At 34.7% G+C, this 26,908-nt stretch overlaps 1 pseudogene; it reads left to right on the plus strand.

The window, feature by feature from the left end:
* Positions 1–5,973: 5,973 nt before the first annotated feature.
* The window catches only part of LOC149793719 (microfibril-associated glycoprotein 4 pseudogene), a 40,164-nt pseudogene continuing 19,229 nt past the window's right edge, over positions 5,974–26,908 (plus strand).

Consider the following 26,908-nt stretch of genomic DNA (forward strand, 5'->3'; position numbering starts at 1 on the left):
GGTGTGCTAATGTTAATTTCCTATTGTCCTTATAATCCGCAGATTATTTTTAACACAGAAGTCGCGTTAGAGTTCAAGAAGACACAATCATGTACCATTTCTCAAAGATGGCTCAGTAATGTTCATTTTCCCTTATACCACAGAATCCGTAGACCGTTTGTAAGATTCTATTTAATGTCATGCCCTCAAGTAGCACACTATTCTATAACACTTTACTATTCTGCTATTCTCTTGAAATCGAATCCCTTCGACCTCCAATTAATGACAATCACTACTCATAATCCTGATATGAAATACTGCACTTGGTCATGTTAGCCCTTTATTCTCATTCCACCTCTATATATGAACTAAAGGCATTTTCTCTAGTGTGGATGTGGTTTCCATACTATGTCTTATATACCAATTATCATTGCAAACACCAAATTCATCGCAGTTCATGAGTATGAATGGTAACGTATGAACATATCCCTGTATTGGATATCAAACGTACAGTACATGTAATATACAATCTGGATGCTCGTACAAATTGTGAAAAAAAAATCGATCCACGGATGAGAAAGTTAAATCTTGAAACTTGCAAATGCAAACTGACCCCTGAAACTGAATGACAAGAAAATACATCTTTTGAAGACTGATCCCTGAAACTTCAAATCTGAAAAGAAATCCCAAAAGTTTATTTGCCTTTTATTTGTACTTCGTACCATCAACTTTTTACTTGTAAAAATTATTATTGTAGCCTGTAGGAAAAATGTAATGAATTTCTATTGGTCAAGAAAAAGTCAGTCAGTCCAAGGATGATTGATAACAAAAGTTATTGTTTTATATTACATCTATTGATAACAACTTCACAAAGAAACTACTTGTAAGTGTTTCTTCTTTATATATTAATGAGAATAAATAAAATATACCTCTGTTGCATGCAGATAAAAAAATCAAGAACAACATCCCAAATATAATGTTCCTGTAATACCATAGTTAAAGATGTTTTACGTTTGTGTTATCGTTGATGAGCAATACGATAAAGGATTATATTTGAGTTAAGTTTTCAGATATATTTGAATGTGTTTGATATAGGAAAGGCATAGGCAGTCCTGTGGTGGCAATACAATCCCATTAAGAGTAATGCAGTTTAAGTATTATATTTAAATTTTGGACCTATAGAGTACATTTTAAGTATTTTCCCCAAATAATATGACTAAGAACACGTGTTATTTCCTAACAATGCATTTTGGATACGGAAATCTGTTTTGTTTCACATATTTAGTCTGAAGTTGTTAGCATATTTGTCCTAGCGTACTTACAGTCATTACTGTATCAAGGCGAATTAAATCGATGCTAAATATGCCATCCGGAGAAGTTCGAGATACTTCGTCCTCATTTTTCATCCGTTGTGGAGGAGACCACATTTATATGAGGGTTTTTTTGGCAGTTGTTTCTGGTGGTAAATTAATTTTCATCCTGCGTATTAGGTAACAGAGGGACACCTGTTAAAATGCTTAGGATTTAATGCGTCTCGCGGCTAACAGATTGATTAGTGGATCGCAAGTCACACTTGCCGATGCTTATATATACTATTTTCGACAGCATCTATGCTGAGGAAAACTGAACATTTACTTTATCTCAGAGAATTGAAATTAATTCTTCAGTAGGAGTGCATCCTCTAACTGACCTAATCACGCGTATGATGTTATCCTAAGACCCAGAGATGAAATCTTGCAAGCTCAAAAATAACATTTCATCCCAACATTTTGGCACACAAATTAATCCTCATCTTGAGTCAAGAATCATAACACTGCAAAATATATCTTTTTCCAAGTTAATACCTTGGTTAGCGACACTCCAAAATAATATTTTATTTATGAAATTAGCCAAAACCAATCGTATTATATTTGAAAGTAAATTGACTGAAAAATCAGAGCCTCCTATCGTATAAACTCATCGTATAGAAGATAGTCGAAAGATGCAAACAAGGTTTCAGCTGCCATTCAAAAACATCCCACAGCTAAAATATCGAACCTACATTCGTACCGTACCAATATGGAATTTTTAAAAAACAAACTATATTCGCTTTATTTTTTTTTAATAATATAGGCCTCCGGCGCATAATACAATTTTCTCTTTATGATATACACAATTGGAACGAAGCATTGTCTTTAATACAGTTGAAATAGAAATTCTAGATTTACTTCTACACTTATCTCCGATCAGTAATATTTTCATATGATTTTAATCGGATGGAGATTAAATAGCCTCTGTCCTAGCCAATGATCTGTACAAGTAGTATAATTTCACTGCTAGTCATAAGCGAGACAAATTGTTCAACGCTTGGTGTGTATAATATACATTTATGAGATATACTCTTCTAATATTATGAGGTTCTGGGCAAACGCAAACAAGCTCAAATTCATTATCTATTATATAAATATTTCTTCTCTTATTCAGTTCCCAAAATCTGAATGCTCTGTCTTTTTTTTTCTCTTCCGTCTTCATGTTTCAAACATTAGTTGTTTGCTGGAACACCTTAGCTGTACTAAACATGTTCTTAAATGAAAAGGTATATTGCATGAATGGTATTTATCACATCGTAGTAGGGATTTATACGTACTATAGTAATAACATTTATTAAAGGATTAGTAATTATGTTCTGACCAACTTTGGAATGCATTATCTCTAATCCTTTGTGTGAACTCCAAAACATTGCATTCTGAACCCCAATATCTTGTGTTATTCAAAGCAATAATATTATGGCAAATCTTTAATCTTCGTAGCCCATGCGACTTTACCAACTTTGTCTAACTTTTTCAATATAACATAATATTGCTGTGGATATTTATCGTCCCATACCCACATAATCTGAATATCAAAACGTGAACAATAGAAATAATCCTCATCTTTACTGATTCCCTTTCCACACAGAAAGCCTTAAATTTGACAACCCATTTATATTCCAAATTTTACAAAACACGACTTGCTAATAAAATCTGCAATCGTTACTGTATGATGTTGGCTGCCTAGTCACACTGGTATTAAATGTAATAAAAAAAGAGAAAACGGAGCCAATAGCTGCCCTATATTTACCCTTTTCCAATTAGGAGAATCCGTGTACTGACTTAAAATATTTTATAAATCGGCATGTTCTGTAACGCTGGTAAAATACGCTGAATGAAAAGTTCACAAACAAGTTTTGGATCATCAAACACTGGAGACCCCTGATATAGAACAAAAAAGCAGACATAAAGTTGCATTATGAGGCTTTCCTATGGGACACACATAACCCATGCATAACTTCTGAAGGTTGAACATTGCCCAGAATGTATACCTTGCCAGTGTCCTTTGAGAGCACAACATGCTTGTCGAGTTTATCAACTTACCCCTTATGTGGGCATATAAAGAAGCTTTTTGATGATGTAGAACCAGACCAAATGTTAGTCTTTTCAAATACTGCGGTTGTATAGCAAAAGTTACCCTACATTTAAAGATTTTGGTATTTATCTTTATCATTTGAGTTTTCGTAATTTTACTTTGAACTTTTAGTGCTTAACTTTTACGTTTACTTGACAAATGCTTCTTTTTATCTTTATATTTTAGAACTTTACTTTTGTTTCCTATTATATACACGCGATTGTGTTGACGTACCTTTGAACCTTACATTATACGTCAATACATGCATACTGTTACGACTCTATTGTCGTAAAACAATAACAAAAAGAGCTAAAACCAACAAGTTTGGCAAAATTGACTATGTTATGTACTTCCCTATAACACAAAGTCAAAATTAAATAATTTTCAGTATAGCAAATCAAATCCTAAATTCCTAAATTCCAAAAGAATCAAGTAATCAAAGTAAAGAAGAATCACTATGATAGAATACTAAAATATCTTTAAATGAATTTACTGCATTTCAGTGAGAGCTATTACTCAAAATAGTCTTTACTGGGATTCACAGTAATTCCGTAAAGCTATTACACGAATTAATCTGAATATTTCAAGCACTGTAATTCCAACGAATGATTAAAATAAATAAATAACTCCTCTCAATAACTTTCAAGAATGGTAATTACTACTAAGAATGCATAATTCTACGTAATAATTCTATCATATTGATTATAAATTAACAATAGTTAGTGTCTCAAATTCATAATCAAAACCGTAAACAGGGCCACATGAGTTACACTAGCTAATCAAGAATTAGGTCATCCTATGTTTCTGAAAAAACAATGTCCTCCATTCAAGTCTTGTGACGTTGACCTGGATTTAATAGTACTACTCAACCTTAAAACCCACGAATGAATCAATTTACGCACTATACAAGAGCGACTCATATGTGTTTGCTAAGTATTAAGTACATATGTGTTTACTAAGTATTAAGTACCTTTTGGAAATGTCAGAAAAACCTAACGAATTCTAAACCATGGAGAAAACTGTTACATTTATTAAAACATTACAGAACAAAGCCCCGATAACAAATCAGTGGACATTTCCAATGAATGTAACACTGACAGTTCCAGGAAATTTTTAAAAAGTGTAGACTAAACTGCTGCATGAACAAAAATAAAGCAAAATATTGCATAAATTTCGTCTAGGATGAAAACGAAGCATTTAAATCTCCTGAAGTTTGCTCCACGTTATATGCTTTCCCAAAGCTTCCTTGATGTAATTATCAAATGGCAGAATACCTATTCAAGGAAGTCATTTATCCGAATGCTGACTCAACATAATAAGTGTGATAAGAAATAGGCAAAATCGAGAACAAGGGCAGGCAACTGACGTCTTGAGAAGTGACTGACACCATGATGCTTCGCAGTGCAACACATGGTTGTTTTCCTTAGCAAAGGAAACTGTTCTACATGGTACGGTTAATATCGTGGTTGTTTCCAATTATCAATTATACACGTAAAGTATGCGTTCTTGCTCCTAAACTATTAAAATGTATTATAACTATTTATACAGTATTACGTCGGTAGGAGAACATTCCTAAATGAGTGAAATTCATCTGAGATCTTTGACTTCTTTCCAAAGCTCAGACAAATTTCCGGTTGACAAAACATTTTTTGCAGATTCGATCTGACTAAAATCAGATCTTCACACTCCTACGTGGAAATCTTAATGATCCCAAGGAGAGGTCATATGCTGTTGACCTCGTAGTTCGCTAATGAAATAACAATTTTCAAAGTTTTGAAACTGACGCACGCCATTCGAAACAAATTGTTACTAACGGTAACTATCCCTAACACGAATTCGTAATGCTTTATCTGAAAGCTACTAAATATAAGTGTACTGGGAATTCGAAAGGCTATCAAATCATGAACTTTTATCGGTCTCTGTCCGAACTGTGGAGATCTAATTTTAATCAGATTGCCAAAGCATACATTGTGACTCCACCTAGCTATTATCGCTCGATCTATAAAGCAAAACCCTTTCTAATGTAGTAAAATGAATCAATAAACACGCTAACTTTCACTTGATTTTTCCATCTTAGAAATTTCAAAGTGACCCTTTTGCTCCAGTTAATTGTGTCAAGTGATGGGAAAGAAGTCAAGTATTTTTAAACTATGACCCTTGATAAATTAAATCTACCCTAGTATCATAAATGTTCTCTCTTGAAGAAGAAAATATTCTATATGATTATGATTATACTGAAATTAAACTTAACAAAAGTGGACACGAATACATGAATGAGTTGCATGATGTAACAATTAAAGCACTCACTCTTTAACTGGTGCAGTTGCAATTGATGCATCTGAACTCGTAGGCGCTATTAAAAAGACTTCAAAATAACAAACGCATTACTTTGATCTTAGACCTAAAGAGTTAAGAACTCTATTATATGTCACAAGTAGATCTAACAATGCAGGAAATCACATATAGGTGGCACAAATCTAAGAGGTGCTTTCACGTGTATGTAGGTTGATACCTATTGGATAACTTATCACCGACTTGAATTGTAGGCATTCCAGATTAAATCTGCCACCAATGGGTGGCAACGCAGTCTTTCTGATACTAGTAGCTTCGCTATGTGCGGCGGCGTCTACTGTTGAAGAGACAAGTCGGAAAACAGAGATGAGTTATTTGCTGAACTCACCGATCTTCCACAATCCTCCAGCAACCCAAAATGAGGGTGGTCAGATTGAGCTGAGACAAGAAAATCCATACAGTACTAATCCAAACACATGTCAATGCGCGTGCAAATATAATGATGCACGTGAGTACGGTCCTGGACCTCCATATTATTATCCCAATTGTGATGGATGGCTCAGGAATTTACTTGGAAGACCGAGGGATTGTCAAGAACTGTACCAACAAGAGTATTTCAAGACAGGCGTGTATGTTATTTTTCCAGAGAGACTTCCCGAGGGAATTTATGTCCGTTGTGACATGGATACAGCCAGTGGTGTATGGACGGTAATTCAGAGAAGAGTAAACGGGGTCGTGGATTTCTATCGCGATTGGTTAGATTATAAACGGAGTTTTGGTGACTTGAATGAAAACTTCTGGCTGGGAAATGAGAACATGTTTGCTGTTACAGCACAGGACAGCTACGAACTGTTTACTGAAATGGCTGTTTCGAGCAGAAACAAAAGCTACGCCAGATACAATTCTTTGAAAGTTGGAAACGAGAATAGCGGTTATTTTCTCACCGTAGAAGGATACAGTTGAACTGCGGTTGATTCCTTCTCGTACCATTCCGGATCTAAATTTACAACAAAGGATCGAGACAATGACAGTTATAGTTTAAATTGTGCTGAATTGTATAAAGGGGGTTGGTGGTACAACGTTTGCCATGCTGCAAATTTGAATGGTATCTATCGGTCTACTACGGTTGGAAAAGGAATAAACTGGAATGCATATGCTGGGTATTATACGTCTATGGTATATGCAGATATGAAAATCAGAAAACGTAGCTCCCGTTAAACGGAGAAATACAGTACCCGTACATTTGTCAGTGTACATCTGGAAAATGGCATTGAAATGTAACGTGACATAATAGGTATATGTACTTAACATTTTTAATATAATTGTCAAGCCACATTTGACCATGCCAAATTATTCTTCATTTTATATTACTGTAAATATTCTATCTAAATTAGATTATGATTCCAGCTTAGGTCGTTCTAAATGGTACTAAAAAATGATGTTTTGACAAAGTTACGCAAAACCACACTGCTGAAAAGTATGAGCAAAAATATGATTTACGATTTTGCTCATAAAAAGCGTCGGAATATTTCTTCTGTATTCAGATGTTTCGTAGATAGTGCCGCGAAAATAAGCCATATCATTGTTACAACTCAATCCCAACTTTCATTGCATGAAAGCAGTGATGTGTGATACTTAACATTGGTTACCTGCGATTCCTGATAATCGCAGTCTAAGGTCATTACACTAACTCCGTTTACATTTCATTATTGTGTGAGTAAAATTATATTGGCAAAATATTAAGACATATTGCATCTCTCGCTCTATCACACATGAAAAAATTCCTTTGCACTAAATGGTTTCTGCTGTTTACATCTTTTGTTTAAACTGCTGCTACTTGCGTCCACAGTGATTGAATTCAATTCTAGCTTAACATAATAGTTGAATTTTGAGATATTACAATTTGATACACGTAACACTCTATGTACATGTAGGATATATGCAGTAACATTTTCTAATAGAGTGTATATATATATATATATATATATATATATATATATATATATATATATATATATATATATATATATATATATATATATATATATATATATATATATATATATATTCCAATTAGTCACGCACATTAAAAGATAATTGCAGAATAAAATAATAAAAATTGCATGCAAGCCATAATATACTCAAGAAATCAAAAACATGTAACCAAGAAGTTGTAACAATTTATCTTATAATGTCCAATATCTGTAGTAATACATTTTAACATACATATCCTTTTATATGTAATAATTGCAGTATACTTTGAGCAATTTGGGCATCAAGTCTCCATTTATAAGCTTGGAAGATTATTATCCACATTACCACCTTTTTTTCCTCCTCCTCCTGCTCCCCAGACTTTTTTCTACTATAAATGAAGTAAGCAAGGTGTAAGAGTAACAACCGATCGTTATACGTGTCTTTTACATTTTATGTTGAGCGACTACCTGCAACCCTGTGAACTTATACATCCGACATCAAAGAAGATTGTATGTTAAGTTTGTTTTAATTAATCGAGTTGGATTTACAAAGGAGCCTTTCTATATATGAAAAATGAAGAATGTCAAAGTATTAGTTACATCTGAATAAAAGAGCCTCAATGAGAATTATTCATGTGAGGGCAGTGAAGGCATCATTGCAACAAAATAAATAATTGCAAATTACTTTACTAATTCTTTGAAGATGTTCCTAATACATTGTTAGGGTTCCCGACCTTATGTTAAATATTGCAAGCCTACCAAACAATAAATAGCCTCAAAGTAAAAGGAAATAATCAGGTGGTTTCAGACTATGAAATTTTGCCGTATCTGCTTTTTCTCATGAAATTTATTTAGTATAGTCACTTTGAAATTTGTGTAGTTCTTAAATGGGCCTTGTATGTATAAATTGGTCACATCCTTCACGTTATGCTTTCAAATATACTCCTTTAAATATCACTCTTTGTACCATATAATGAACTAACAAAGGAACATAAAATATCCTCTATCATCGCATGGCAATAAAAAAAAACTTTCATCTTTCGATTAGAAAATCGTCCCTATGAACGTCGCTTTGGGGCATATGAACAAACAGTGCTACATTGGCCAGACAGATAGAAAAACCTTTTTCTTTTTACATCATTTTTTATTATCTATAATACAAATCAAAATTAAAATATTTGATTTGCCCCACAATAATACGGAATATTGTATTAATTAATACTACGTGATTTATAATTTTCAAGAATTACAACAGATGTCTTATAAACAAAATTGTAATCGCCTGGTAAGGTCAGAAGAAAATACATCTCAAAAGAAAATATTTATAACGTTTTCGTTAATACTAACTTCTTTTAATTACAAAACAATAAAAGTCTTTTTTTGATATTGCTAAACGGAGGTAAATATCGATGGGATCGTATTGTATTTTACCAAGAAGAGAGATTGACATAGTTTCAGCACCAGGTAAACATAAAATAGTTCGACTTTAAGTAAATATTCAGCACATGTTTATCTGGCCGCAAAATGTCAAAAGGTCCCAACGATTCAAACAGACGAGTCCTTACGTAATGGTCTTGCAAAAAGTCAAACGGTCCCAAGGATTCAAAAAGATGAGTCCTTACATAAATGTCTTGCAAAAATCAGAGAAAGCAGTTATTGCATCAAGTATATGTCATATTAAATTGCAAAAGCATGCCAGATACAATCCACGATGCATTCATAAGAATTAATTGTGTACGGATTTACTTTTTGTTAATGGTTCGGTATGCACATGGGATAATAGCTGAAAATGAACCCAGTATTCATGCTGGAAGTGAAGCATGAAATAAGTCTGACAGAACCTGTACATTTTTTGCGTGCCTTTGTCCAAACTGACAGAAGTTTATCCAACCACTGCATATTTACGCGGTAAATATGTGATGCAATTCCGAGTCAAAAATGAACTTTGTTTGCATATTCTATAGTCTACTGTCCCAAAATAAGCACTGCAAATATCTGGTCACACATACGTTACATTAAATATGGTAATTTGTGCATCCAGTAAACATTTTTTCCACATGAATATGGCTACAATGCAAAGTTTAATTGTAAAAGTGACTCTTGAGGTTACGTAAACATGGCTCCTCAACTGTAATCTAACGGGTATTGCATCAAACAATGCGACATCATTCGCATTGGACATTCTGTGTCGAAAATGATTTAGTCTGTGTAAAATGTTCTGTTTACTCATAAGAACGCTTGTTCCTTGATTTATAGTTTGTAATAAAAGTATAATCGACTTTTAAATGTCAATACTAGTTTAACTTTGGTTGGGACTATTTTTACAAACAACAAATGAAAGGTGCAACGTCTGTCAGAATCAACAAAATTATTCCTTCTTCTTTCCATCTAAATAATTTCCAATGAAATAAAAACTGTGTGACAAAAAGAATCTAAAACCGGTAATGATTTAATATTAAATTTATGAAACTCCTTGAATAATGTCCAGCTATTGCTCTCCAAGGCTCACAAAACTGGACAATATTCAACTCGTTTAATAAATTCAATATTAAATCATTACCAATTTAAGATCCTCGATTTGTGAATTATGACGGAAAAATAAAATTAATTTGGTAGAAGATGAATTCCATTTTATTTGTGTTCGTCCAGCTTATGACTATTAAAGAAAGAAATACTTGAATAAAATTTGTTATCTATATCAGTCTGTAGAAAAAATTGGTATCCCTCATGAGTCATAGTATTATATTAATTATAAGAAATCTTTCTTACTATATCAATTCAGCTTTTCGTCTCAGACGATCTTTGATAACTCAGATGATTGGTGAATAATATACTTAGCGGTAGAAACATGTTAATAATATTATGCATTGATTATAGGAAATTATGTATGTATACTCATAATGAACACCATATTTAACTTCTTTATACGAAAGCGCACATTGTATTTGCTTGTATTTTGTCACATGGGTCGGTGGCCTAAATCACTGAATAAAGCATATTATTATTATTATTATTATTATTATTATTATTATTGTTATTATTATTATTATAAAATTGTGAGAATGTCAAACATATGAATGAAAATTAAAAAAGAAGAGTCGTTTCCATTGTACTGGTTTCCTTACATCTTAATGAAATGGAATCGCTTTAATTCTTCGGTTAGCCAGTTCAGGCCAGTTCAAGCAAATATGTTTCCGAGGACTCAGCCTTCTTCCCGGAGGAAACATAACAAAATCATATTTTGGATATTTGTGAATAAAAACGACCATGATAACAAGCTATGTATTGCATACAATCATTTGATTTATTTCCGTTAGGTAACCTGTATCCATGTAAAAGTCAGAAACAACAGAAGCGTCGACATAAACGTATGAAACTTCATATATCTGGGAATAAAGTTTAAGTCCCAACAGCATAAGTAGTGCATAAGCTATTTTCATCAGTTATACCGATGTATCTCTTTCCACTTAGACATAGAGACTCATTCTAAACTTATAACACACTTACGTAAGGAACCAACAATTCAATGTTCTGTGACAGCGGCCTGAATTTCTTTTGTTGTGTAATTTCTGTCTGTCAATATGTGATGCATGTATTTGTTAGTTGTGCATGTACTGTATATTCAATAAAGGTTGAAATAAATTTATGAATACATCTATTGTCTTTATTTTTTTTCTTCACTTTATTATAACATGCACCGACATGTCAGAGAACAACGTGAATACATCTTCGACTTGCTGGTATTTGGTGTGATGAGCACGGGTTAGGTCTCCTGAGTCGGCAGGTATGGGCAACCATTTGCCTTTGTTTTTTTTTTATTGACAATGTCTAAGGATAAGTCAGATATAATTTTCTGAGATATTTTGATTGATGGATTTTGTGATGTCCGCCGGTATCTCTACTCATCTACGCTTTACTTGATGGTGTCGTCATAATAATGTAAAAAACATAAATAATAAAACTGTTATCTCTCAGTTTATTGCAGCATGGTAAACTAATAAAATGCAGACATTATTAAAAGTCGTAATTTACAACTGTTATTGCTGCCAAAAACATGAGCAAACAATGATTGTTTAGTACAGTATGGAAACAGCAAAGAGACTAATGACACTTAATTTATTAATCGTATATTATGTGAAAAGTGTGGACGCTTTGATGCCAATGTGTTTATTTCATTATTAACATCAACGTTAGCGTGTAACAAAAACATTGTTTATATATTCGCTGGCTGCAGGGAGGTTTATGTTGCTTGAATTTTTTGCACATAAAAGATCACGTGATCAATTTCTAAATTTAATAATAAAAATAATAATGAAGACTTTGTATAACGCCTAATCTTTAGAAGCTCTAAGCTCTTTACAACATTAGACAACACCTATAAGATAAAAAACATATATAATGATATGATTACAAAAACAAACACCATGAAATTAGAAAACATAAAAAACATGCTGAAAATATTTAAGGTAGGAAACATTAATAGGTCTTTAAGTTTGTTCTTGCAGTCGAAATAAGTGAGTTTTGAGAGCACTCTGTGTCTTTGTGTCTAAGTTCAGTGGGCAATTCATTCAACGTTGCTGGGCCCTGGTATGCAAAAGAACGCTGTCCATATGACTGTTTTCATAGTGGGAATAATGCGTATACGATTGTCAGAAGAGGAGCGTAAGTAGCTTGTTGGTGTGTACACAAGGGTGAGGTCGGATAGGTATTTTGGACTGGAAAATTTTGTGTTTTATTCTGGATCGAATGGATCGACAGTGTAGGGTACAGAGAAGCGGGGAGGTGTACTCTGATCGCGGTGCTCTAAGTATGATCCGAGCAGCTGTGTTTTGAACGTTTTGAAGTTTCTGGAGTAGATATTGAGATGAGTTACAATAGTCCAGTGTTGAAAGTACTAATGAACACACAAGTCTTAGTGGCATCAACTGAAAGATATTTGCGAATTGAGCTGATGCGTCTCAGCTCAAGATATGCAGCCTTGCATATGTTCATGACATGTTGGTGCAATGTGAGAGTACTGTCCAGAGTAACACCTAGGTTTACTACTGATTGTGTGAATTTAATGTTGGTGTTGCTGATATTTATTATTTGAGGTAAATGATGTGAATGAGAAAATCTTTGTGTTGTGATCAGAATGGCCTCAGTTTTATCATCATTCATGTGCAGCTTGTTCCATGTCATCCATGATTTCATATCAGAAATGCACCTCTCTACACCTTGGATGGTAGCATCAACTTCAGTTAGGTGGCTAGATTTGTATATTTGGGTGTCATCAGCGTACAATTGGTGAAACACTGGATGATGATCTATGACACTTGAGAGCATCTGAGTGTACAGACTGAAGAGAACATGTCCAAGAACAGACCCCTGTGGAACACCACAACGTAGATGAACTGGGCTGGAGTGTATTCCATTTGCAGACACAATTTGTGTCCTGTTGACCAAGTGGACTTGAACCACAGTAAGGCTGTATCAAGAGTGCCAAATACATGCTGCAGACGGTGAAGTAATATATCATGGTCTATTGTGTCAAATGCTGCAGACAAATCAAGGAGGAGGGTGAGGACTGTAATCTTTCCGCTATCCAAAGCAGAGAGAATGTCATTAACTACTTTTAGAAGAGTAGATTCAGTCCTGTGGCAAGGGCGATATGCATATTGTACATTGCTAAAAAGACTGTTTGAATTCAGATGAGATACAAGCTGGGATAGAACAACCTTTCCTAAGATTTTTGATATGAATGGGAGATTAGAAACTGGGCAGTAGTTGTTTAAATCGTTATGGTCTAGTGTTGGTTTCTTCAGCAGAGGCTTTACAATGGCAGTTTTTGAAAAATGATGGGAATTCCTCTGATGACAGAGAGAGAGAGAGGTATTAATAACATCAGTTAGTGAAGGCAATACTGGATCTAAGCACTCAAGCAGCAGTGATGTTGGAATTGGATCAAGTTTCCATGACTTTGGTGCACTCTTCATCACGATTGTACGTACGAAATCCATTGAGACAGGTTCAAATGCTGCTATTGGTTGCCGCGCAAATTGAGTATTCCAACTGTATGGTGAGGATGAGTTAATTGAAACTGTGGTGTCAAGCTTATCTCTAATGGTTTGTACTTTGTCACAGAAGAAATTTGCAAACATGTCCGGAAGATCGACTGGAGAGAAGGTAGTTGGAAGTGGTGTAGATTTGTTCCTTGACATTAGATTGTTAGTAATCTCGAAGAGCTCTTTGCAGCTGGAACTTTCCATGATCTTAGTAGTGTAGTGGGCTGATTTCGCTGCATGGACTATATTTGTGACATTCTTCTGAGCGACTTCATAGATTTGCTTATGAATAGTGAGTCTGGTGGAAAGCCAAAGCCTTTCAGCTTTACGGCGGTCTCTTTTAGCAGTGCGAAGCTGGTCCCTAACACTGCTATACCATGGAGAACACTTTTGAATTGATACTCTGCACTTGCTAGCTGGGAAATATTTGTCGAGCAATGAACGCAGGCAGTTATCGAGTTGTTCTGCTGTAGGAGGTAAGCAAATTGGTAGGTTTGCTTGGATGTCATGCATTCGTTTCGTTCTATTTATCATACGGAGGTTTCTCTTAGTAGCAGATAAAGGTGGAGGGTTAGGGACTGATACGTCAAGATGGCATATAATGCAGAGGTGATCTGATGCAAGTTCATGGGATACCAGGGAGGACCGTAGAATATTAGCATCAGAACTATGAAGAATCCTGTCTAAAATGTGACGATGTTTATGGGTGGGTTGGTTAACTGACTGTTTGAGGTTGAAAATATTAATGGCATCTAGGAGTTTTAATGTGTTTGGGTTTCCGGGACAATCAAAGTGAAAGTTGAAATCTCCAAGAATAATCAGGTTGCCACCTATCGAATTTCCATACTCCAGGAGATTCGGAAACTGCTCCGAAAAGAGAGAGTCAGTCAGCTTGTTTTTTCTACTAGGAGGAGGGCGGTATAGGCAGAAAAAATGTCAATAGTATATGACCTGTCAGAAACCGACGAATCGAAACCTCCAAATCTGTGAAGGTGAATCTGTGTTATTCGACTGACTATATTTTCATGTACGATTCTTCGAATTTCCTTATATTTGGGCCGATTAATTCCGCATTGTCGAGGCAAGTTTTGTCTTAATTTTACACTTTGGTGCCCGATTTTGATTTCCGGATCCGCAACGTGGATTTCTGTATTAACGGAGCAAATTAACCCTTCACTAATTCCACTCCCATTGAACTACGTCCGGATATCGAGGTTTCCGGATAAACAGAATTATGATTAACAAGGTTCCTCTGTACTCAACACATTCACATACGCTAGTAAATAACTAAAACATCATACGTGTTTTTGTTTCTAATTTTTGGTTTATTTCATCCAAAAAAATTCCGAAAGTTCGATTTAACCCGAATATCTTCACAACATTCCATTTGGCCACCGCGTTGGCATACGTGATACGTGTCAAACATTATTAGAGGATCGCAAATAGAATCATATTGGCAATATTCACAATTAATTTCTGACAGATAAACTTATTTGTCATAAACATAGTTTTTAAGACAGTTTTGTCATGAATAATTAACACTCTCTGTTAATATCAATAACATTGTAACAAGATTCCGTTGAGTTTTCTTCATTTTTACCAACGGAAACTACCTTAGAAGCGGTACAGCGAAAAAGTACCATGGTACATACCACCGGAAAAATACGGCAGTAAATCGGTATACCGGTAATACCGCGCACCGCCAATAAATGCAATGGTGAAGTTCAAGTCTCATATACGTGGTTAGGAGAAAGAAATTGCGACGATACGAAGTAAAACTGAAATAAAGCACTTATTTGGCTCAAATAGTTTGACATGGAACGGTGGCATATGTAACACATATATGGTTCGAAGAAAGAAAAATGATTATTAAATATTTGTTTCTTCATAACGATATCCAGCCATCTGATTGGCCATTTCCATTTCAGTTGTTTTGGATTACATCTGTCATGCGATCCTGCACATAGGACGGGGATGGGAGGGCGAACTTGCTTCCTCCCCCGCCTCCAGATTTCACCTCTAATTTTGGGCGGGCGAGCTAGGAGACGTCAGTTCTAGTGAGAAACTTTGAAATCATGAAATAAGAGCACAATTTATTAAACACGTTAAAATTATTTTGCAGTTTAATCATATGTGTATTTTCCACCATGTATTTTGACTGAATGTTTCAACCGAGGCTGCTCTCATATGAATTTAATGACCAAGTGTTTTTTCGCCATGTTGACAGGGAACAGGTTGCTCTCTTTTGATTGGCTCTCTGCAACTTCTAGATTTGTACTAAAAGTTTATGCGTATTTATGCACAACTAAACAAGGTTACAATGGTCTATTCATCACACCTTTCAAAATAATCTTAACTATTTTTGTCTTTCTTAGACAGCTCATTGTGTGGTTATACTGTATAAACAATGGCTAAACTCAAAGATTTATTCGAGTTCGCCTTCGATTCTCACTCGTCTATGTTGCGAGATAACAGCCTTAACCTGGATTCAATAACGGAACCTAGAGAGCAATGGATTGCATATGTGGGATTGCCTAGACATCTTTTGACTTTTGATTTTTATGGGCTTTCACCGCCACGGAACTTGTCGATAACTATTTTAGTCAACGTTGCAAACATCCATTGCTTGTGAATTTCTATGATCGAAAAGGAAACTTTAGAACGTCTAATGTGGACATTTAAGATGTTGTATTGAAGTTAAGATGTGGAAACTCAAAGCTGCTGGTGTGACCATCAGTGTACCGATTATGTTGTACCCGGTCGATTTGTTTACCAAGAAAGCGTTGACGCAAATGAGATCTTAATCAATAATCATGTTTGCATTTGTGCATGTACTTGAGCTTGTATTTGTGCATATTTTTGTGTATGTAGTTATTGTTGTGTCTGTATTTGTGCATGTTCTTGTCAAATTGCCGGAGTTTATATCACTCTATCAGATACGTGTAAAGTAGAATGATAATAGCGGTTTATTTGGTTACTGACTCAGGTCAAAGTCTTTTACCCCATGTGACTATTCTCTGATATGACATGCACTTCCAACATCATGATCTCATTTGCACGAACTACTTCCAACATCATGATCTCATTTGCACGAACTAACCTGCGCTAAACTACGAGGAAAAGGGGAACATGTCGGAGTGTCGGAGTTTGTCCACGGGTATCTGTTCCGACATCTCTGTTCATCATTGTTATGACTGCAGTCAATCATCCATATGTTCTTTCACCTCATCAACTGACACGTCTTTTTCATCGTTGTGATTGCCATACTAAATCATCCATCTGACGATGTTCTTTCACCTCATCTACATAACTGTGTTAGGTTGTTGAGCGATTCGCCGTCGCAAGCTTGTAACCTTGTGGCACATATGCAGCCTATGAAGGCGGAGAAATTCGTGTACGCCTTTCACATGCTGTTTATTCACTGGAAAATGGATCTGAATGAAACCTAGTTGGCAGGGTCCAGTTTCGTAAATTGGCCCCTGGCAAATTTCTTAACTTAAGGCTATGGTGTGACTTTTTCAGCTATTATTGTTTACTATTTAAAGATATGGAAATATTTGGGAACTAGGTGTTTCAGGCTTGTGTTGTTTTTGAAATTGATGTCAGGCATGTACACCTTCCACAGTTACTCTGCAGTATGTTGATAGTGAAATACCAATAGTTGGCTAAGAAGAGGAGCTAGCCTCCCACAGCAGTAACCTCATGGGTTTGGAGTGAGCAGAATACCTAAAAAAATCGGCTTGGATGACAACTATTTTCAGTTGCATAAGCCTGTTTAGTACACACTGTTTTGCACAATTATGATCTAGGAAAAGGGCTTGTGTTTACACTGTGAGCATCACATGGTGGCAAAAATGACCTTTGGACATGAAAATTGCGGGCAGAAATTTCGGAGTGGGGTGCATAAACTTCTTCTGCTATGAACTGCCATTGACTTCTTTGGTCAAGTGCATAATATTCTTATTCTTTGTTTTAATATAGGTATCCAAAATTATGGATCTTTTTGACCTCACTTGTGTATTTGATTTTTTTAAAAAAAACATTTTGATACTAAGTCGCTGATTGCGACATTACATTTGTACATAAATACTGGCCCCTATGTTTATGTAGCATGGAAACAACCGCTGAGGATATTATTGTATATTATTAACTGGGTTACCTCCCCTATACCATGACTTCGGTAACACAAATTGTTTGACATATGCGGTAGTAAGCGATTACAAGATATTATAATATTTATCCTGTCGAGTCTGTATTAAATCTAGTTATCACGCACATGTACACACAGTCAAAACTGTAACCAAATTGAAAATTCTTTCCATGTATAATTGGCTTTGTAATTGGTAGGTGGAGTTTTGCCAGATTTTGATGAAATGATTGGCCTAATTTTCGGAGAGCATGGACTTATCTATTATTAAAAGATATATTTTAATGTAATTAATGAATGTCTATGAAGATGATATCAAAATGATCAGAGACAGATCCATAACAATTATCGTTTAGAATCTTGTAGGGGTAGCACAGACAAGTTGGAGAGAAGTCTTTGTCACTGACGTTCCGGTATCGGCCCAGAAGGAAAACCGTCAGAACAGGCCCGGCCTTTGAGTGTGCGAGACCCAAGGCGCCTACTCCTGCACCGCAATCGGGTCAGTGAACATAATGTAGTATCCCTAATTATTTTTTGTCAGTTGGACCGCGTGACCCCGAAGGCGCGGGCATGAGACGATCGCCTTGCCCTATCCCAGTAATGCCCCGGAAGCAGCTACATTTTAAGCGTTTCCTGGAATTAATTTGTAACATCGAACTTTTAAGAATGCTTAATTTAGAAAACTCCCGGTTCGTTCGCTACCCCTTCCTAATAGAGTGAAATACTGAACGACTTTCTCTGAGAAATAGTCTTTTGAGTACATCCAAGTGCCGCAAATGTATGAAAGTGTCCTATACACAAATCCATTGTAAATCGTCAGTTCTAATCCTTCGTCTATTCGCAACGTCAATAGACAATTAATTCTTTAGTGTGAGGCCTGCCGTGCTCAGACCCAACCTAATACACATTTAAAATAACAACATTGTAAAGGGGTCTCTCGTTGACTACCTTAGGTTGGGGTGGGGTGCTCGCAGTATTATCTTTAATTATTACAGAAGACCCACCCTGGCTCGTTTTTGTTAGAAATTGATACTGATAGAGATGCAAAGCTCCGAGCCCCCAGTCAGCGATGCCGACAGTTAAATTACTGAATACACAAAAAGTGAAATTCAAATAAACAACAAATGTAATGCCATTCAATTACAGATAATCCTTCCTCAAATGAAATTCAATACTGAAAACCGTATCACTTGTCTTTCACTCGACCAAGTGACGGCCTATTCCATCATCTGACTTAATGTGATAGATTTTCCTCCTGTCCTGTGTTTCTACTCATCTCATGATCTGTAGTATTTCTTGACTGGTACCCAGTACACCTTCAGTCCAACAACCACGTCCTTCACCATTCACTTCCTCCACTACCCTTCTCTATTTTTCTGGTCTCCCAGAGACTCAGGACCAACTGTACCAGGGTATTTCCCTTCTCTGTCTCTTACAGTTCCTCCGGTCCCTAAAAGCTTCCTGTTCGAACACACACAAGGACATTAGTATATTCCTCTACTGTCTAGTCTCACACTAAACAACAATCTATCATCAGATAAGCCATTACCTTCTTTGGTCACGCATTCGTGTTCATCAAAATACCCATACTTTCTGGTATTGTATACACGGTATCAACAGCGTATCATGCATATATCAATAGATTTCATCACATCGGTATATACAGATTCTCAATCTTATTATACAGAACAATATCACGTAATCAGACGCATTTCTGTACATTACACTTCTACAAAGTGTACACAGATATCCACATATCCATGCGCTGATATATCCTTACACATTATACTCCTACAAAGTATACACAAAATAGTCAAATACTCATATTAACTAATGTTGCACACTGCAACGATTATACAAAGTTATAATTCAATTCAACATTTGCAAATCTAGAATATCACATGAATAAATGCACGAGGTTACTACGAATTAACCAAATAGCGAATCACAATATTAATTCTTTACATAAACATTGCTCATATCTCAAAATATGTATGTAGATCAAACACTACAAATGAATCAAACCCTACAAATGGTAATTCTACGTACTAACGATTCTAGTAATGAAGTATGCATACTGCACATAATTAAAGTACAATTACCTTGCCGTAATAGATTGCGACAATCCAGCAAATAAGTCACTGACCTTTCCGAAGCTCCCGTGTAATTCCCAGAATAAAAATGTTTCCAGCCAATTTCGAATGACGTCGGAGTAGCTTAGAACTACCTTATGTAATTCCCATAAGATGGTTTAGCGACTACTGACGTTTAGTTTCAAGACACTAGATTTAAACTTGAGATTCCAATGGTGGCCACGCCTTGCTCAATTCCGAGTGGATGTCGATTCACCCATGGTCTACATAATGAGAAGACATTGCCCCCTCCCCGGCAGACTGTCAAGGGTGGATTTACAACCCTGACTTGATGTTCTTTTGAGTCAACATCGGCAATTCCTGCCACTTACCTGTGAATCGCACTCGGCAGTATAAGGCGCCAGTAACAAGTTCCTATGGCCATGTTATACACAACTGGCTTCTCCCCGTTTTTTTTTTTATGTCGGCGTACACTCGCAACATTTATGAAGCGACTAATTAGCCTCAGGGTCTAGCATTTACATGTTGCAATCTGGCTATTGTTCCGTACTTATAACGTGACAAACATATTTGCAAAGGTTACTATTAAAGGTAACGTGAAAAAGAAAGATTACAATTGTTACTTAAGTATTAACTGTAAAAGGTTAATTTGAACCGACTGTCACTCATTCGATAGGATCTCTCCATAGTACATGGATGGTTTTGGAAGAAAGAAAATTTCATTTACAGAAATAGACCATTTCAAAAAAGTACGTCAAAACTACTTCCCAGACTGGAAGCGACCTTGGTGTTAGATAACTAACATAATATATAATCTTTAGGCTGGTATTGAAAAATGTGAGGGTTGTGGCTTGAATGTTGGGTAAAGAGTGCATATGCGGTGTTGATTTGCTTTTCATTTAAATCTGGAGTAGGTCAGTGTCATAATATGAATTATCATGAATACAATATGAAAGTGATGCAAGTCCTCTCTCTCTGTGTCTCAGTCTCTCTGTCCGTCTCTCTCTCTCAGGAAAACGATTTTGACAAATATAATTATTTATGTCAAAAATATCGTTTGTTTTTACTTAAGGATCGTTAAAAGAATTTGAAAGTTTCCCCCAAATAGCATAAAATGCATGACTGTATACAGTTATGTTTCGAAAGTCATTTAAACATTCAAATTTCTGAATGCATCTTTTAGAACTACCAGTAAGGGAAATGAGTTAAACATAGCATAGAAACATATATTATTTATGTTCAGCAAGGATTTTCGCACAGTACAGATTAATGCATTTGGCAGAGTCCTTGTAATTAAAGAACATTATTACCAAACCAATATAGGAGTGCACTCTCGTTATATTATCGATTGATTATTATGCTGTCGATATTTGTAATATAAGGGTTAAAATCTGTCTCCTTTTCACCATGATTTTTAAAACATATGTTACCAATAATGAATGCAAATGGTGAAACTGGAATTTTTGTTGACAATGAATTACAAAATATGGTTGTGTTACCTGATGCTGATGACATGTGTATTTTTGCTGATATTGTTTTAGAATGATAAGAAAGATAGAGACATCGGAACTATTGTTTTGTAAAATGGGGCCTTTCAGAAATCATGGAACAGACGTATACATGTATCATTGGTTTTAGAAACGGAGGTAGACGTAAGAAGTCTGAAAATTGGACCAAATATGTTAACTTACTAGAACTATTTGGGAGTAAAGTTTACAGCAGATTAAATTGGTCAAAAGCAATTCAAAAACTTATTATACAAGTTAATCAAGGTTTAATTGCTGTCAAGAAATTAATAAAAAAAAACTCGGATCACTATCATCACACAATGTGTAATTTTTTGTATATACGTATTAAGCCCATTCTCCTCTATTCATTCGAGATCTGGGAATACAAGAATAGAAAATCTGTAGAAAAAAATCCACTCAATAGTTCTGTAAAGTGTAATTGTCCCTTGGAAGACAATCTTCAAACGTGGGTGTGTGAATGTGGACGTTGTATAATATATGTTGGTTTTCATTTTAAATGTATAACATATTGGTGTAACTTATAATGTATATACCTATTTATTATATATATATATATATATATATATATATATATATATATATATATATATATATATATATATATATATATATATATATATATATATCCAGGAAATGCTCCTTGAGTCACTCCATGCTAGCAACAGAGTAACATGGGCGACTTATGTTAATGTCGAAATTGATTTATTTAGACAACTGTTAATGGGTTTTAACTTGCAAACATGGCACGATAAAGTAAATGGATTAAGCTGTTTATAAATAAAGGGATGCAATAATTCTTATAGAATATGAAAATGTTATTGGCTATAACAAAACATGACAGGTATACACTCCCTATTCATATAGTTACAGGTAGGGCACGTAGATTACTCTATTTATGTCACAACAGGGAAATTAAAGATGAATTACACTTCTTAGTAAAATGACCAACACATTCAGAACTGACCAGGTCAGAAAAAAATCTATCCGCGGTATGTCTTACTGTTATGTAACTTCACCATATTGTAATAAATGTTAGAAAATTACCCCATCTCGTATTTATAATGCATGTGATATAAATGAATCAATTATAAATGCATTTGTAAATATTCTTTGTATTCAAAATATTACTAATGTCTATTTTCAAACGTCTTGTTTGCCACAATGAAAGCTTGTTTACAGGCTCTCGTAGGTTTATTTTCATACGTTTAAAATTACAGCTATTTGCAGATCGGGATGCTGATAATTGACAGAAGTTAGCTTTATTGTTCAAATGAATAACGAATACCATTCATTTTATTTCTTTACACTACCATAACATGTGGTAGCATTGCTCGCACGTAATGGTATTTTTCAGTCAGAGACACCGAGAATGATAGATTACGTGACTGAAGAACATTTTAGCAGCACACATGTTATGTCTGTACATATTTAAAGATCTCTATCTCTTGACTCCAGGTTGGTTAGAGAATATGAATGACAGTTTTTTTGCTGTACCGTCTACTGAAGGAATCACTCATACCGTGACCAATGATATAGAGCCATATGATAATAAACACGATGCTTATGTTACGGGGTGCTTTGAAAGCTGATGAAACAATACATACTATAACAGCACAAAATGAAACACACATCTAGGACACACCCACAGACACAAACACACAAACACACACACACCATATTAGATCGTCTGAACCTTTCCAGGATATATTTCAAGAAGTTCTTATGATTGCGTTCCGTAAATCTAGACATCGGAAGGACCATCTGGTACGTGCCAGGGTAACTTAAAACAAGACCACAAAAATATATTGGTTTGCTGTATGATAGAGACACGAACCTGTTCATCTATTATTTGTGCACAAATCTGTATTGTTATGTCTTGTTGTAAATTGCCATTAGTGAGTCCAACATATAGGAGTCCAGTCGTTTTCGTACATTCTGAGGATTTTTTAAAAATAATTTTTGTTATTACCTTGACGAAGTGCCCTTTTCAATCTCTGTCTGTCTGTCTCTCTCTATATATATGTGTGTGTGTGTGTGCGTGTGTGTGTGTGTGTGTGTGTGTGTGTTTGTAAATTGGGAACAAATTCGAGAAATAATATAATAATGAAAAAATTCAGATATGTTTAATTAAAAAAATTGAAAGAAACCTTTTCATTGATGTTGTGATAATAAACATTGTAACGAATTATCACGTGCCGTGTCCTGTCAGTGGAATGTTTATTCGTGAAGTTGAAACGTGAGGTTTCCATATAGTGAAGTCTCATGTCCACGCCATTTTTGATAAGGAGTGTCATGTATATCTTGTAATAACGTCCATTTGTCTCTATTGGTAGTGGTAGTAGTAGTAGTAGTAGTAGTATTAGTCGTGTATGTAGTAGAAGTATCAGTATATTAGTATCAGCAGCATCGGTAGTAGTAGTAGTAGCAGTAATTGCAGTAGTGCTTTTAGTAAATAATGTGTGCTTCTAACTTTCACAATGTAATTAGCTTTACCGAGCTATAACGGTATGACCATATAAACATGGGATTTAAATGGAGTATAGCTAACGTATCGTTTTTATTCACGTTTGGAATGAGTGTCACGCGTAAAAACATTAAGTACATGATGCAGTTAAAGAGCTTCAAATATCGAAAACCTAACAAAATACAGTATGATGAATAATGTTAGGTTTACAACATAATCGTTATAGGTTTCTGAGAAGAAACACATTTTTAAGAGTTAGCTGGAAACAAAACAAAAAGAACAACAACAAATATGTCGTGGAAAGGTTTAACAGAAACTTAAGCACCAGAATATAAAACAATTTACCTTCAGATGATACTGGAAAAATGGGTTGTCGCCTTACAAATCTAAACAAGGCAAGTAATCTTTTTGGCTACGCTGAAACTGATATATTTCTATAGCCACTATTGTGAACCAGAGAATTAGTTTTGAATGTGCAAACGCAAACGAATGTGTATAAATGGTTACTTCCTAATTTTCCCCAATACATATTTAAAATATTTAAAAGCATGTAAATTATAATCGGCGAACCATTTGTTTTCAAATTGGAAGATTTGAACAAAATGACCAAAAGTTCTCTTTCTGTGAGAAACAAGATGACATATACAAAGTTTGAAAATAATTTGACGACCAAATGATTGAAAAGTGGTATGTACTTCCTACTAGAACGGAATACATTTTCGAGATTACATGAGAAAATAATGGTTCAATGCAATCTGTGATATTGATGGCTAGTCAAATTTAAGATTTTGCAATGCTTTCAGTGTGGAAAGAGTATCTGAGAAGACAATGCAATATATTTTCTGAGCGTAATTAAAAACATGCGCATTACTGTAATTTCTGCATTAAAATTGACGCTTTGTCCTGTAACTGAATGTAGGTAGTTGCCATGTTGCGCTGCAAGGGCTGCTCTACCCTTCTATCCATCTTTCCAACCATCTTCATTCACATTTTGACGCAGCTCCACTGTCAAAATACTAGTGGTAATTATTATGAATCCTCTAGTTGTCCATGTCCTTTTGTATAAACAATTTTGTAACACTCTAATTGATTTAAAGTGGAAAATGCCGTTCTTGACGCGTAAGAATATGTTTAAAAATGCAATTTTCCCTAAACAATCTTAAAAGATGTTACTGTGAAAGTCTTAAAATGTTACAGAACATGAAGCTTTACAAAGGACCGATTTAGAACCGACGGAAATGGTATGCATATTTAGTTCAACAAGATCTTTTACGAGCTGGCAAAGTCTTATAGTGACCTTATTAACATCATTGTAACGTATCATAATTAGGACAGCACAGTGTATATTATGCTAAAGAGTATTATAAACGACGTATTACAGATGAACAAATGAACATGTTGGAATTTGTGGCAAACATGTTAATACAATCATATAATTAATATTTCAGCGTTATTCTAGGACATATACACATCCTTAGATAGCGAAATACATTTATTCAGATTATATTTCTTACATACCGACAAGAACACTAGCAACTTTAAAATTCTTTGCAGAACAAAAGCTTTTTTCCTATTATTTACTGTTAATTGACGATATCAACGTTTTAATAGTCTTACTTGAGCTTCTGGCATTAAACCTTATACGCTGTAAGTGTCATACCTACTGAAGAATTCTACTTCATATACGAAACACGTATGCTAGGCCAGCAACGCTTCATCATAATTACCCAATCTCTTATCTTAAACTGTACCAGGGATTACTGAAGCAATTATTAACATCTGTATAGATACGTTTGGTATTCGAAAAATGACCCTGCACTTTTTTATAAAGTCTGTTTCTATCAAAATGTAAAATTTTGACATGTCCTCACGGCTTTACTTCACTCAAAACTGACTGAAACACTTGCAGACTGGGATGGGGACTGCCAAAATTAAGTTTTTCTGTCTGAACAAAATATATGTTATGGATAGCTATTTTATTCCGACACCTGTAGAATGTAGAAGTTGGATAGTTATCCTGTCGACAATGAAGACACAGTAGATGTATAGGACATGCCATAATTTTCAATAGAGATCGAGATAATGATATGCAGATCAAGTAACTGAAGTGCTTTTCGAAAAGAATACTTGTAAGAAATCTCCGTGCGATCTCCATTATTTCCGCTTAAAGTTTGTTAGATTGTTATAACAGCTTTTATTTCCTCAACCGCTTACTGAAGGAATCATACATACCTTCACAGATGCAATCGATCCGTATCGCCTCATCTATAATACACAAGTTGCGTTGTCATTCTTTTGAACGTTGTTGAATCCTTGGGGACAACATATGGCTATATAGATAACAGCTGACCCCAAGTTCAAAAATACAATTTAACAGAACAAAACGAAACACGAGTATGGGTTTTAGGACTATATATGTATGTATATTATTTACCGGCACGTCAATACAATCATGATAAGATGTTGCATGTTAAGATCTAAAAATCATGTTACAGGTTAAGTTCTAAAAAATCTACAGAAAATAGTTTCAAAGAATAATAAAAATAACAAAACAAAAAATATTATGATAAAGATTCTTACAAACATGTAGTCCTACAGTGTATGTAGCCTAAGGAGAGAATTCAGAAAACAGTACAATCATTGTGTGTCTATGCTAATGAAATAAATTAATTTTTAAAGATATTTGAAAAAATGTTTCAAACATGCTTTATTATGTGAAACGTCTGCATTGGTCAGTGTAAAGTATATATATATATATATATATATATATATATATATATATATATATATATATATATATATATATATATATATATATATATATATATATATGTTTCAGATTTTAAAGGTACGTCAGCACACTGATGGATATATAATACCAATTTAAAGTTAAGTTCCAAAACTTAAAGATAATGAATGTCAAAAACTGATAGGAAGATAAACATTTCGAAAAACATTAAGTAC

Source organism: Sinohyriopsis cumingii, chromosome 8, assembly GCF_028554795.1.
Source record: "Sinohyriopsis cumingii isolate HCF-2022 chromosome 8, ASM2855479v2, whole genome shotgun sequence".
Taxonomy (NCBI): Eukaryota; Metazoa; Mollusca; class Bivalvia; order Unionida; family Unionidae; genus Sinohyriopsis; species Sinohyriopsis cumingii.